This window comes from Schistocerca cancellata, chromosome 2 (genome assembly GCF_023864275.1).
Source record: "Schistocerca cancellata isolate TAMUIC-IGC-003103 chromosome 2, iqSchCanc2.1, whole genome shotgun sequence".
Lineage (NCBI taxonomy): Eukaryota > Metazoa > Arthropoda > Insecta > Orthoptera > Acrididae > Schistocerca > Schistocerca cancellata.
Window position 1 is genome coordinate 847,682,092 of NC_064627.1, and position 13,513 is coordinate 847,695,604.

Here is a 13,513-nt window from a genome sequence, read left to right on the forward strand (position 1 = left end):
ATTTTTGTAATCACTGCTGCTCAATTAACACCACCACTTGTAGGGTGCCTCATCTACCTGACACTTCGTCCAGAAAATACTGCTATGCCGATGACCTGGCTCTAGCCGTACATCTACATCTACATTTATACTCCACAAGCCACCCAACGATGTGTGGCGGAGGGCACTTTACGTGCCACTGTCATTACTTCCCTTTCCTGTTCCAGTCGAGTGTGGTTCGCGGGAAGAACGACTGCCGGAAAGCCTCAGTGCGCGCTCGAATATCTCTAATTTTACATTCGTGATCTCCTCGTGAGGTATAAGTAGGAGGAAGCAATATATTCGTTACCTCATCCAGAAACGAACCTTCTCGAAACCTGGAAAGCAAGCTACACTGTGATGCAGAGCGCCTCTCTTGCAGAGTCTGCCACTTGAGTTTGATAAACATCTCCGTAACGCTATCACGCTATCACGCTGTGACGAAACGCGCCGCTCTTCTTTGGATCTTCTCTATCTCCTCTGTCAACCCGACCTGGTACGGATCCCACACTGATGAGCAATACTCAAGTTTAGGCCGAACGAGTGTTTTGTAAGCCACCTCCTTTGTTGATGGACTACATTTTCTAAGGACTCTTCCAATGAATCTCAACCTGGTACCCGCCTTACCAACAATTAATTTGTTATTATCATTCCACTTCAAATCGTTCCGTACACATACTCCCTGATATTATACAGAAGTAACTGCTACCAGTGTTTGTTCCGCTATCGTGTAATCATACAATAAAGGATCCTTCTTTCTATGTATTCGCAATACATTCCATTTGTCTATGTTAAGGGTCAGTTGCCACTCCCTGCATCAAGTGCCTATCCGCTGCAGATCTTCCTGCAATTTGCTGCAATTTTCTAATGCTGCAACTTCTCTGTATACTACAGCATCATCCGCGAAAAGCCGCATGGAACTTCCGACACCAGGAAATGAAGAAAACAGAAGAGATTCTATAGAATGGCCTGTCTACACTATATAATTACTTCAAAATTTGGAGACTCCAACCCAGTGTGAGTAAAACAGAAGCGTGTTGCTTCCATTTAAATATTCGGTTGGCGAACGTAAAACTGGAAGTAAGCTTCAGAGTCAGAATTCTTCGTCATAATTGGAACCCAAAATATCTTGGTGTCATCCTGGGCCGTACACTATGCCTCAGACAACACCTTCTTAACTTAGCTCAAAAGTTGAGGACTCGAAACAACATCCGCCATATGCTATCGAAACTACCTGGGAATCCTCAGGAACCACCATGCGATCTTCAGCTCTGGGCTCATGTACCCAAGTGCTGAGTATTGTGCACCTGTTTGGATGAAGAGTCATCACACAGGGCTTGTTGACACCCAGCTGAATACGACAATGCGCGTAATATCTGGAGCGTAACATCGAGCATAATATCGAGCGTGGTCGGCACTTGGATGGGTGACCATCCAGGCCGCCATGCGCCATTTCCCTTTTTCGGGGTGCACTCAGCCTCGTGATGCCAATTGAGGAGCTACTCGACCGAATAGTAGCGGCTTCGGTCATGAATACCATCATAACGACCAGGAGAGCGGTGTGCTGACCCCACGCCCCTTCTATCCGCATCCTCCTGTAAGGATGACACGGCGGTCGGATGGTCCCGGTAGGCCACTCGTGGCCTGAAGACGGAGCGCTTTATATGGGATACGAGTAAGGTTCGTAGTGGCGACATAACTTACCGTGGATGGCAGCTGACACTTCCATATTAAACCCGTAAGCATAATCACACAAGGCATACGAACTGAGCACAACGAAAGTTAAAAATAGTGATAAAGTAAACTGGTCAAACGTAAGTCCTTTGGGGTAGACAAGGACTCTCGGAGAGTAAGTCGGCTGTGATTTTGTGAGCAGGTAGGATCATTGGCCATATCTCAAAATACGAAATCTAAAAATTGGTTCAAATGGCTCTAAACACTATGGGACTTAACATCCGAGGTCATCAGTCCCCTAGAACTTAGAACTACTTAAACCTAACTAACCTAAGGACATTACACACATCCTGCGACCGTAGCAGCAGCGCGGTTCCGGACTAAAGCGCGTAGAACCGCTCTGCCACAACGTCCGGCATACGAAATCTAACGCAATTAATGAAGACTGGGGAATAAAGTCCAATCGACGTTATCGGGGTAGAAATACAACCTCGCACATGTGCGCCGCCACGTAACATGCCCTTAAATGTTGTGTGTTTGTGTTGATAAGCTGGCAGGACCTGCTAGGACAGCTAGCAGTTTACGCAGCTATGATTAGACGGCCCCGTCTATTTCGGCAGCTGTCTGCTGACGCAGTGGTTACGTGTGACGCGGCACGCCCGCTGTGGACGGCGCCGACCACGGGGGCAGAGCCGGCGCCATCCAGTAACGGGAAGTGGCGGTGTCTGTCTGCGGCTGTCCGCCGGCCGCATGCTGCCCGCCAAAGATGGTGAACCAGCGCGGACACAGCATGCATGCGCGGCAGAAATACGCCACAGGCAAAACTTCAGGTCAGAGTTCAACGTGTCGGCTCCGCTGGAGATAAGAATAAGCTAGTTAAGGGGGGCAGGCAAGGGCTAACGTCACAGCCGCGGATTTACCGTACGAACGATGCAGGTGACAGCCAGAATTTATTTACGAAAACCATCCTCGTGAAAAATAGGCAAGAGCTTGAGCTGCGCTCCTCAATTCGAAAGGGGGAAAAAAAATCTACACAACAGTATTTGTTATGAGACTGCAGTCCCACAGATTTTTTAAAAAAATGACAAGGTGTTCGCCAACAATTGCACTATTAATTATAATGTACACAACTACATTTCAACATTAAATCAGTTTCAAGTCTTTAATTACGAAACAGCTAAACCCGGCATCTAATTCCCGTTTGCCGGCCGGTGTGGCGGTGCGGTTCTAGGCGCTTCAGTCTGGAATCGCGTGACCACTACGGTCGCAGGTTCGAATCCTGCCTCGGGCATGGATGTGTGTGATGTCCTTAGGTTAGTTAGGTTTAAGTAGTTCTACGTTCTAGGGGACTGATGCCCACCGATGTTAAGTCATATACTAGTGCTCAGAGCCATTTGAACCTTTTTTTTTAATTCCCGTTGCAGGTTGCCTGTGCAACTGCCTCCAGGAGCAACAAAAATTTGATTTTCTGTATTTCATAATTATAGACCGAATTTAAAAAATTAATACACGACTGGCCATTAAAATTGCTACACCACGACGATGAATTGATACATACGCGAAATTTAACCGACAGGAAGAAGATGCTGTGACATGCAAATGATTAGCTTTACAGAGCATTTACACAAGGTTGGCGCCGGTGGCGACACCTACACCGTGCTGACAAGAGGAAATTTTCCAACCGATTTCTCATACACAAACAGCAGCTGACCGGCGTTGCCTGATGGAACGTTGTTGTGATGCCTCGTGTAAGGAGGAGAAATGCGTACCTTCACGTTTCTGACTGATACAGGTCGGATTGTAGACTATCGCGGTTGCGGTTTATCGTATCGCGACATTACTGCTCGCGTTGGTCGAGATCCAATGACTGACTGTTGGCAGAATATGGAATCGGTGGGTTCAGGAGGGTAATACGGAACGCCGTGCTGGATCCCAATGGCCTCGTTATCGCTAGCAGTCGAGATGACAGGCATCTTATCCGCATGGCTGTAACGGACCGTGCAGCCACGTCGCGATCCCTGAGTCAACAGATGGGGACAACAACCATCTGCACGAACAGTTCGACGACGTTTGCAGCAGCATGGACTAGCAGCTCGGAGACCGTGGCTGCGGTTATCCTCCACGATGCATCACAGACAGGAGCGCCTGCGATGGTGTACTCAACGACGAACCTGGGTGCACGAATGGCAAAACGTCATTTCTTCGGATGAATCCAGGTGCTGTTTACAGCATCATGATGGTCGCATCCGTGTTTGACGACATCGCGGTGAACGCACATTGGAAGCGTGTATTCGTCATCGCCATACTGGCGTATCACCCGGCGCGATGGTATGGGGTGCCATTGGTGCCGGCCGCGGTGGTCTAGCGGTTATAGGCGCTCAATCCGGAACCGCGCGACTACTACGGTCGCAGGTTCGAATCCTGCCTGGGGCATGGATGTGTGTGATGTCCTTAGGTTAGTTAGGTTTAAGTAGTTCTAGGGGACTGATGACCTCAGTTGGTAAGTCTCATAGTGCTCAGAGCCATTTGAACCATTTTTAGGACGCCTTCCGGGTAACTGCACAACTGATAAGCGTGTGATACTTTATCATGAAATAGTTCTCAATATTTAGGCCTATTCCAATTAATCGATTGAATCACGATAATGTCGTATTGGAGCCTAGGTAAATCTAGCGCAGAAGCTAGCTATCGTAGAAGCTATCACAGAAGTGAGTCTGTCGAAAAAGTAGGCTTCATAAAATGTCGGTTACGCCTTTTATACTTTCTACTAGGGAGAAGAACGAAAATGACTACGGCTTAGGTTTGAACTATGCGCGCAATTGTCTCTGAATCTAAATCGACAACAATGGTACTGCATAAAAATTACTCTAAGTAAAATTAGATGTTATGCAGTGTAGCCCATGACGCGTAAATTAGCCAGACTACATTCACCGATTGTTTGAGAATGACAGCACTTTGCGACTTCCTACAATCTATACACACAAAATCAAACCTTTGGAAACTTTTTCTCGCCAACATTCCACGTAAAATATAAAAGAAAACAGTTTATCAAGGCGTTTTTAATCTTCATGCATAATACTTCAGCTCTGATTGAATGTACTTACAAAATCATATCATTCGCAAGGTTAAGAGAAGCCACAATCTACACAAAATCAAATGAACGAACAAAAAAAATGGCTCTGAGCACTATGGGACTTAACTTCTGAAGTCATCAGTCCCCTAGAACTTAGAACTACTTAAACCTAACTAACCTAAGGACATCACACACATCCATGCCCGAGGCAGGAGTCGAACCTGCGACCGTAGCGGTCGCGCGGTTCCAGACTGTAGCGCCTACCACCGCTCGCCCAAACGAATAAAACAGAGTGCAGAGTGCGAAACAGGTGAAACTAAGAAATACAGCTAGGAAGACTATTTTGGGGAAGTTTTGCATAAGTGGCGGCAAGTGTAGAAAAAGCAGACGCAGTGAAACAAAACGTAGGTTCTTAAAAGACAAATAAATGCGAAGGGTAAACGGCAAACAAGTTTCTTCGAAACTTCTATAGCGCATGGAAACTGTGTCCCGGACCGGTACTCGAACGTGGAACGTTTGTCTTCTGCGGAGAAGTGCTCTACTGACTGAGGTACCCAAGAATCAGTCTCGACCCGTCCTCACAGCTTTACTTCCGCCTGTTCCTCATCTCCTATCTTCGAAATTCACAGAAGTTTCCGTGCGGAACTTACGGGACTAGCATTCGCAGAAGAAAGGACATTGCGCAGATGTGACTTAGCCACAGCCTGAGCTTTTTTTCCGAATGTAGCCTCGCTAACAACTGTGTGAAAAAACTGTTGCGTTCGAAACATGAAGAAAGAGGAATAAAAGCTGTAAGTGAATTTTGCGTCCAATTTTTAAAAAAATAGGTAAACGTGTAAAACCTAATATGTGTACTATGTTTAAGGAAAGACCTGTAGATACGACTTGTAAACAAATTCGATATGCGTTTGAGGAAAAAGCCACTTAAAATGCAGTAAGTTTAAGACGTAAAAAGAAAATAATAATTGATTAAGAAATGGAGAGTTGTGAGTACGGGATAGGTGATGGAGTGAAGTTAATCCCGGACGGCGATTACCCTATTACGCCGCTGGATGGCAAACGTCAGCGATGCTTGACGTACTCAGTATGAGCTGGCACGTGCAGAGCGCCTGTGGACCGGCAACCCGCCGGACGCCTGTGCGGCGTGACCTTGGCAGGAGTTCGCCTCTACGTTCGCCTGGCCCGGCTACACGCTCCAGCGGCCAGGACTCGTGTTCTGTCACTCTACCACGACCGGCATGCGTCTGCCACGGGCTTAGCAGCCGGCCGGCACTGATTAGTGGCGTACAAGGCCGCTCCCACCGATCGATCGTACAAGGCGCTAACGCTATGCACGACGGGAACATGGAAGAGTGGCGCCATCTGTCTTCATTCCGACATTCTGTCGAAATAGCTACACATTTTATCACTCTAAGATCGATTGCGACCTCTTGACCTGCAGGTAATCGATTGCTTCAGATGAAAACTATTTTGAATATAATAATCTAAAATTTAACTATTTCAAGTCTGAATTTTTTTAGAGGAAAGAAAATGTTTATTTATGTTGTAATGCTCTCAGATGATTTTTTATGATTTTAGATGCAAGATTTACACAAAAATATGTACCGGTTTTCATAACATACTTCGTTAACTTTGCTTCATTTTATGGATTAAAAATGATCATTCAATAATTACCACGCAAAATAACAATAGCAATATTAAATGTAGCGAACCAACCACATCCGTGTATTCTGGCGATGGGAAAAAATACTGCTGTTGCAGCTAAGATACAGTAAAACTTACTGTATACAATTTTAGTCAGACGGTCTGTAAGGGTTAAAGTAAAAAAAACTGGTTCTGGTGAAACATACGAGACTTTTGACCACTAAATCAAACTCTCCTCTTCATATCGATTGTTTTACTTGTGTCTATCAGCTTACTTCATCTGGTTGAAGTCTTCGCATTTGGTGTCTGTTTTAAAAATTATGTCAATCTTCACTAATACACTGAAGAGCCAAATTGTTTTGGGGGATCGCCGAATGACTGTTGAACAGATCGCCTCCAGAGTTGGCATTTCTGCGGGTTCTGTGCACACAATCCTGCATGACGACCTGAAAATGCGAAAAGTGTCATCCAGGCCAGGTGGGTGCCACGAATTCTGACGGACGACCACATGGCTGCCCGTGTGGCATGTTGCCAAGCAATGTTGACGCGCAACGACAGCATGAATGGTACTTTCTTTTCGTCGGTTGTGACAATGGATGAGACGTAGATGCCATTTTTCAATCCAGAAACAAAGCGCCAGTCAGCTCAATGGAAGCTCACAGATTCACCGCCACCAAAAAAATTCCGGGTAACCGCCAGTGCTGAAAAAATGATGGTGTCCATGTTCTGGGACAGCGAGGGCGTAATCCTTACCCATTGCGTTCCAAAGGGCATTACGGTAACAGGTGCATCTTACGAAAATGTTTTGAAGAACAAATTCCTTCCTGCACTGCAACAAAAACGTCCGGGAAGGACTGCGCCTGTGCTGTTTCACCGAGACAACGCACCCGCACATCGAGCTAACGTTACGCAACCGTTTCTTCGTAATAACTACTTTTGAAGTGATTCCTCATGCTCCCTACTCATCTGACCAGGCTCCTAGTGACTTTTGGCTTTTTCCAACAATGAAAGACACTCTCCGTGGCCGCACATTCACCAGCCGTGCTGCTATTGCCTCAGCGATTTTCCAGTGGTCAAAACAGACTCCTAAAGAAGCCTTCGCCGCTGCCATGGAATCATGGCGTCAGCGTTGTGAAAAATGTGTACGTCTGAAGGGCGATTACGTCGAGAAGTAACGCCAGTTTCATCGATTTCGGGTGAGTAGTTAATTAGAAAAAAAAATCGGAGGCCTTAGAACTTGAATGCACCTCGTACTATGAACTCTGGAGGATATATGCAAGTCGTCCTGTGCAATGCAAGCCAAGTGGCGTTGCTGGATACGCGGCTGACTCACCTTGCTTCTCTCTCAGAGTATTATAGTTTGAATCAAGCGTCCACGGAAACATAACACGCAAAGTAATATTAAGAACATATTCATCACACACGCGAGTCCTCAACTGATACCATGGACGAGTACTCCTCTTTATCCTTTGTCTCATACACAGATTGAGACTCACACAGTACTCACCACGTGGAAGTACTCGTCTCTAATTGCAAGTCCTGCACACGCCATTTCTTAAATATTTCCAACTTATAGTAGACACGCTAGTAATTCAGCTTAACTTAAGCACTCGGAAGTATTTCAACTTATTGCTACACGTGGTTTCATTGTGACCGTTGGTCACTTCCGAACATTACTACAATCCCTTTAATATTACCTGCCTGACATTTAATTCTCCCCACAAAAGTTCCTGAAATAGAGAAATTATTATTCCAAACTACTCTTAAGTATTTCACATGCATACCATGTCTCCACTCTTTTGTCTTTATGGAGCACACCTAAGACAGGTCTTACCAACACTAGATCCAGCGGCAGAGTGCTGAAACATGGCCATTCTTCAGGTCCTCTCGCACCTCTGCCGAAGTGGGGGAGCACTTTGCTACCGTATTGGTCAGCCACATTTCAGGCGCTCAAAGCTCCGGTAAATTTCATCTCTTTGGTTCCACCAAAGGTGGCCAAAGAATCGTCTCAAAGATGATCATATATTCACATTCACTATCTGTGGTTAGCAGACGACCATACATTCATTCATTTCACAGATCTCACCAAACTGGATGTAGGGATTTATTTTGTGGGAGTGCACATGTGATCAATTAAATAAATAAATTGTCATTCTTTCCCACACTGGTATCCGGCTTCGCTGTATTAATTGAAATTGAGTTATTATTAGAAAAAAATATGTTGTACTGACAAGAATAACGAAGAATGTTGTACCTATTTTCAATGTCGGGCGGTACTGTACCCTTTCAAAGGTACCGACAAGTGAGGATCTTCACTGCCAATGTCCTTGGAATTAATGAAGCTATTCAATATGCAGCGTATCAGTTGAACGACGATCTTACTGTTACGGATTCATGGAGTACATTGGTGGAAAACCTGGAAAAGTGAATAACAGGGCGCCAACACTAACCGCCATGTACTCTATGTAATTAAGTTACTCTATCTGTGTGAAACTCAACATAAACGTGTCCAGTTCTTATGGATCAAGGGACACAATGGTATCTCATGTAACGAAATGGCGGGCCACCTGACAAAACAAAGCGTGAGTGGAGGCCAACCTTACTGTATCTGCCTTCCACCTACAGATTTATGAAGAACAAGGTTCATCAAGAATGGTCACATATGTGGGATATATCACAACAGTCCTAAAGAAATCATGTCGCAATACAGCCGAATATTCCTCGAAAATATTCCGGAACCATATATTATTCACAGAAAAAAGTTTTTTTAAGGCTCTGCATCTTAATTTTAAGTCGTTTTTAATTTTTATTTTTAGAAAAGCCTTTTGAAACAATTGAGATATTTCAGTAGTCGAAGCACGAGAAGAAAACACCACATCACCAGCCTAGAGGGAGCCGTACGGAGTAAATTTGCAGGGAGGAAGAAAGATTAAAATACCCTCAGAAAATGATTCTGGATGTTGGGTATACATGCTACCCTGAGATGAAGAGACTTAAAAAGGAGAGGAAGCTGTTGCTGATCGCCCTTTTCCACGACAAGAAGGTTGTCAGAATGTTTGATCTGTTACTGAACTTTACTTTAACAGACGTTTCCAATTATGAGCAGTTGCCTGTTCTCTGGCGCCAGTCTTCTTCCAACACACCCCTCGTTTCCATGGCTTTGGCTATAGCTGCATTCACTATTCCTCGGCTCCTCTCCATGGCGGGAACCAGCTGAGCACACACTGGAGCCATCGTTGTTCCTCAATCTGTCTGACATGTTAGTACCATCTCAGTGCTCGAGTATCAATCTTATCAGTGATTGGCTCCATCGCATCCATCTCCATTCTTCCTTGTTCATTCCTCGGCCGATCGTGGCGGGTCGCTCTCACGTTTCGTCGTAAAACGTCCTTTTCGACAGCCTCAATTTCCCCCCACCCCCTTTGTCTTTCATCCACTGTCCAACACTGTAAGCCGTATGAAACTTCCTGGCAGATTAAAACTGTGTGCCGGACCGAGACTCGAACTCGGGACCTTTGCCTTCCGCGGGCAAGTGCTCTACCAACTGAGCTACCCAAGCACGACTCACGCCCCGTCCTCACAGCTTTACTTCTGCCAGTACCTCGTCTCCTACTTTCCAAACTTAACAGAAGCTCTCCTGCGAACCTTGCAGAACTAGCACTCCTGAAAGAAAGGATATTGCGGAGACATGGCTTAGCCACAGCCTGGGGGATGTTTCCAAAATGAGATTTTCACTCTGCAGCGGAGTGTGCGCTGATATGAAACTTCCTGGCAGATTAAAAGGTCCTGAGTTCGAGTCTCGGTCCGGCACACAGTTTTAATCTGCCAGGAAGTATCATATCAGCGCACACTCCGCTGCAGAGTGAAAATCTCATTCTGTAAGCCGTATGTCAGAATACTTTCAACCGCGGCACGTAGCAGTACTTTATTTGTCCGTCTGGATATGTGCCGACTTCAAAAGACGCTTTTTAATGGTACAGTGGCTGTGGGAAGGTGACAGTCCTACCAGATGGGGGAGCCGCAACGTGCAGAACGTTAATTAGGCTCGAGCAGTGCGCTGGTAATATGTGACTGCCGCACAGCGCGGTAATGGGCCAGGTGCAGAGGCTGCCGGGGAGACGAGCGCGCCATCAGTACGGCAGGCGCGGATAGGCGGAGCGCCGGCCTCCATACAGATGGGACCGGCATCGGGCTGGGATGGGACGCCACGGGACGGGGTAGGCGTGCATCACGCCGCAGGAATGTCGAGGACGCCGCCGCCTCTGGCGTCCACCGCTCAGCAGCGCAAACACACGGCCCCAATACTATACTCCGTCACCACTGGACTAGCAGCGCCTCCTAACACTTATGTCCTCATGTTGCTGTTCACTTTTCATGGAAAGACCATACGAGCAGTTCACAGGGAAGACGGCCAAAAATAATTTAATGGGACAACATTCATCTTCATCTCGTTTTTTCTGGTAAAACTATTTAACAATTTTACAGGACTAAGGGGGGCGGGGACCGAGAGAATATTTTACTACTTTCTCAGCTAACATTCGGATAATTCTCCAAAGTGGCGAGCAATTCTGGAAAACTGCAGTCTACACCTTCAACAGCGTTCCAAAGAGATTAGTGTACTTCTTCAATGGGCTGACTAATATGTTATAAGGTGAGCTTTTCATTTGCGATATATACAGGGTGCTCCGAGGATCGTGACCGGGCCAAATATCTCACGAAATAAGAATCAACCGAAAAAACTGCAAAGAAGGGAACTTGTGTAGCTTGAAGGGGGAAACCAGATGGCGCTATGGTTGGCCCGCTAGATGGCGCTGTCATAGGTCAAACGGATATAAACCGCGTATTTTAAAAAGGAACCTCCACTTTTTATTATATATTCGTGTAGTACATAAAGAAATATGAATGTTTTAGTTGCACCACTTTTTTCGCTTTGTGATAGATGGCGCTGTAATAGTCACAAACATATGGCTCACAGTTTCAAGCGAACAGTTGGTAACAGGTACGTTTTTTAAATTAAAATACAGAGCGTAGTTACGTTTGAGCATTTTATTTCGGTTGTTCCAATGTGATACATGTACCTTTGTAACAGCACGGGTAATGTATCACGAAGCAAATACCGTCCGCACTGGCGGAATGTTACATGACACCACGTACTTATACGTTTGTGACTATTACAGCGCCATCTATCACAGAGCGAAGAAAGTGGTCCAACTAAAACATTCATATTTCTTTACGTACTACACGAATATGTAATAAAAAATGGGGGTTCTTATTTTAAAAAAGGCAGTTGATATCCGTTTGACCTATGGCAGCGCCATCTAGCGGGGCAACCATAGCGCCATCTGGTTTCCCCCTTCAAGCTACACGAGTTTCGTTCTTTGTATTTTTTTTCGGTTGTGCCTTATTTCGTGAATATTTGGCCCGGTCACTTTCAATGGACCACCCTGTATACAGTCATTGGGCGAAAACGGGAAAACACCGCGAGAAATGATGATGCTAACCAAGCCTGCAGCTTGCATTGCTGTATTTGACCACGAATGGCACCAGTGCCATGTCCTCAACACGTTGCAAGCGTAAGTCGTGATGACAACAGTGTTCTGTGTAGTTAGTGCATTCATATGAGCTAAGTGAATTCGAACGTTGGCAAATTGTTGTGCTCTTCGGGTGGGTGCTTCCGTAACCAAGGGATGTGAAGTGTTTCGTGTTTCGAGAGAATCCGTATCGAAGGTTTGAACATAATACAGGGAACGCGGAAAAACATCAGCCCGCTATGTCACAAGGTCACATTGCGGGCGGAAGTGTATGTCGAGTGATCGTGGCGGACGGTCATTGAAGAGGATTGTGATAAGAAAAAGGACAACACCAAACCTAACACGAAGGAAGCTCCAGAGGCTGGGTATTTCACAGTGAGCTGGAATTACAAAAACAGACGTCAATTATGCAAGTACTCGTCACAGGAAAACTTGACGCCGAAGCCATAAAACCTGGACTATGGACCCATGGAAGAAAATCATTTGGTCGTATGAGTCTAGTTTCACAGCATTTCACCACACGGTTTCGACGCGCAAGTCGCCGAAGTGGCGTCAAATCGAAAGACTTGCACCTGGCGAGCGGTCTACCCGACGGGAGGCCCTAGTCACACGACATTTACCGCACAGTTCGCGCGGCTCCCCCCGTCTGAGGTTCGAATCCTCTGAGGTCATCAGTCCACTAGATCTTAGACCTACTTAAACCTAACTAACCTATGGACAGCACACACATCCATGGCCGAGGCAGGATTCCAACCTGCGACGTAGCGGTCGCGCGGTTCCAGACTGAAACGCCTAGAACCGCTCGGCCACTGCGGCCGGCTGTTCGTAATCTCTGTTGGTTCATTACAAGATGATAAATCCGACCTTTACGGATTCGACTGTCGCTGACTCCTAAAATTGCCAAACTGGAATGTAATTCGCAAAGCAAACCTCACCTACCTTTAGACTCCACGTCTCGAACGAACGCACATGTTACTAAAAAAAAAAAAAAACTGGAAAAATTGGAAATGTGCTCAAAGTGCTATGTGGATGTAAGGACAATTACCCTTTTAGTCCTAAATGAGGACATTGTATTCTGTTTGAAACATGTTAAAAGTAAATTGTTACGGCAGCGCCTTTCCTGTTTAATTAGCGTTTCTCGTAGCGTGCTGATGTCATGATAATGTGGTGAACACAAACAAGCCTCTCTGGTTTGGCATGTGTGTCATGGCGTGCGCCGAGACGCATTCGTATTGTCTGCTCGGAGGAGACTGTTGCGCAGGACATCCGTCCGTGCGCGTCAAGGCCAGTAATCTGAATTCCGATGGCAGAGTGCAAATAAGGACGTGCGGCTGCTTCACTAGGTAGCACTGTCAATCGTGTCCTGTGTGAGCAATCCTCAAGTCTGCAGCCACTCGAGAGAGTTGGGGAGGGAGGTTCTCTACCTGCATCTACCGATCACACCACACTCTGCACTCCAACAGGGAACTTGTTACTCTACTGACGAGGGGTAGGACAATCGTGTGAATACAATATCCGTAGCATACTGTGCCAATCAGTATAATAACATTTTTACTGAAAACTTACGAGATGC

At 46.0% G+C, this 13,513-nt stretch overlaps 1 non-coding gene across 1 annotated transcript; it reads right to left on the minus strand.

Moving 5' to 3' along the window:
• Window positions 1-9,894: 9,894 nt before the first annotated feature.
• On the minus strand, window positions 9,895-9,969 carry Trnap-cgg (transfer RNA proline (anticodon CGG)). Its single transcript has one exon. It is a non-coding gene; the product is annotated as a tRNA-Pro (tRNA).
• Between the last annotated feature and the right edge of the window lie 3,544 nt (window positions 9,970-13,513).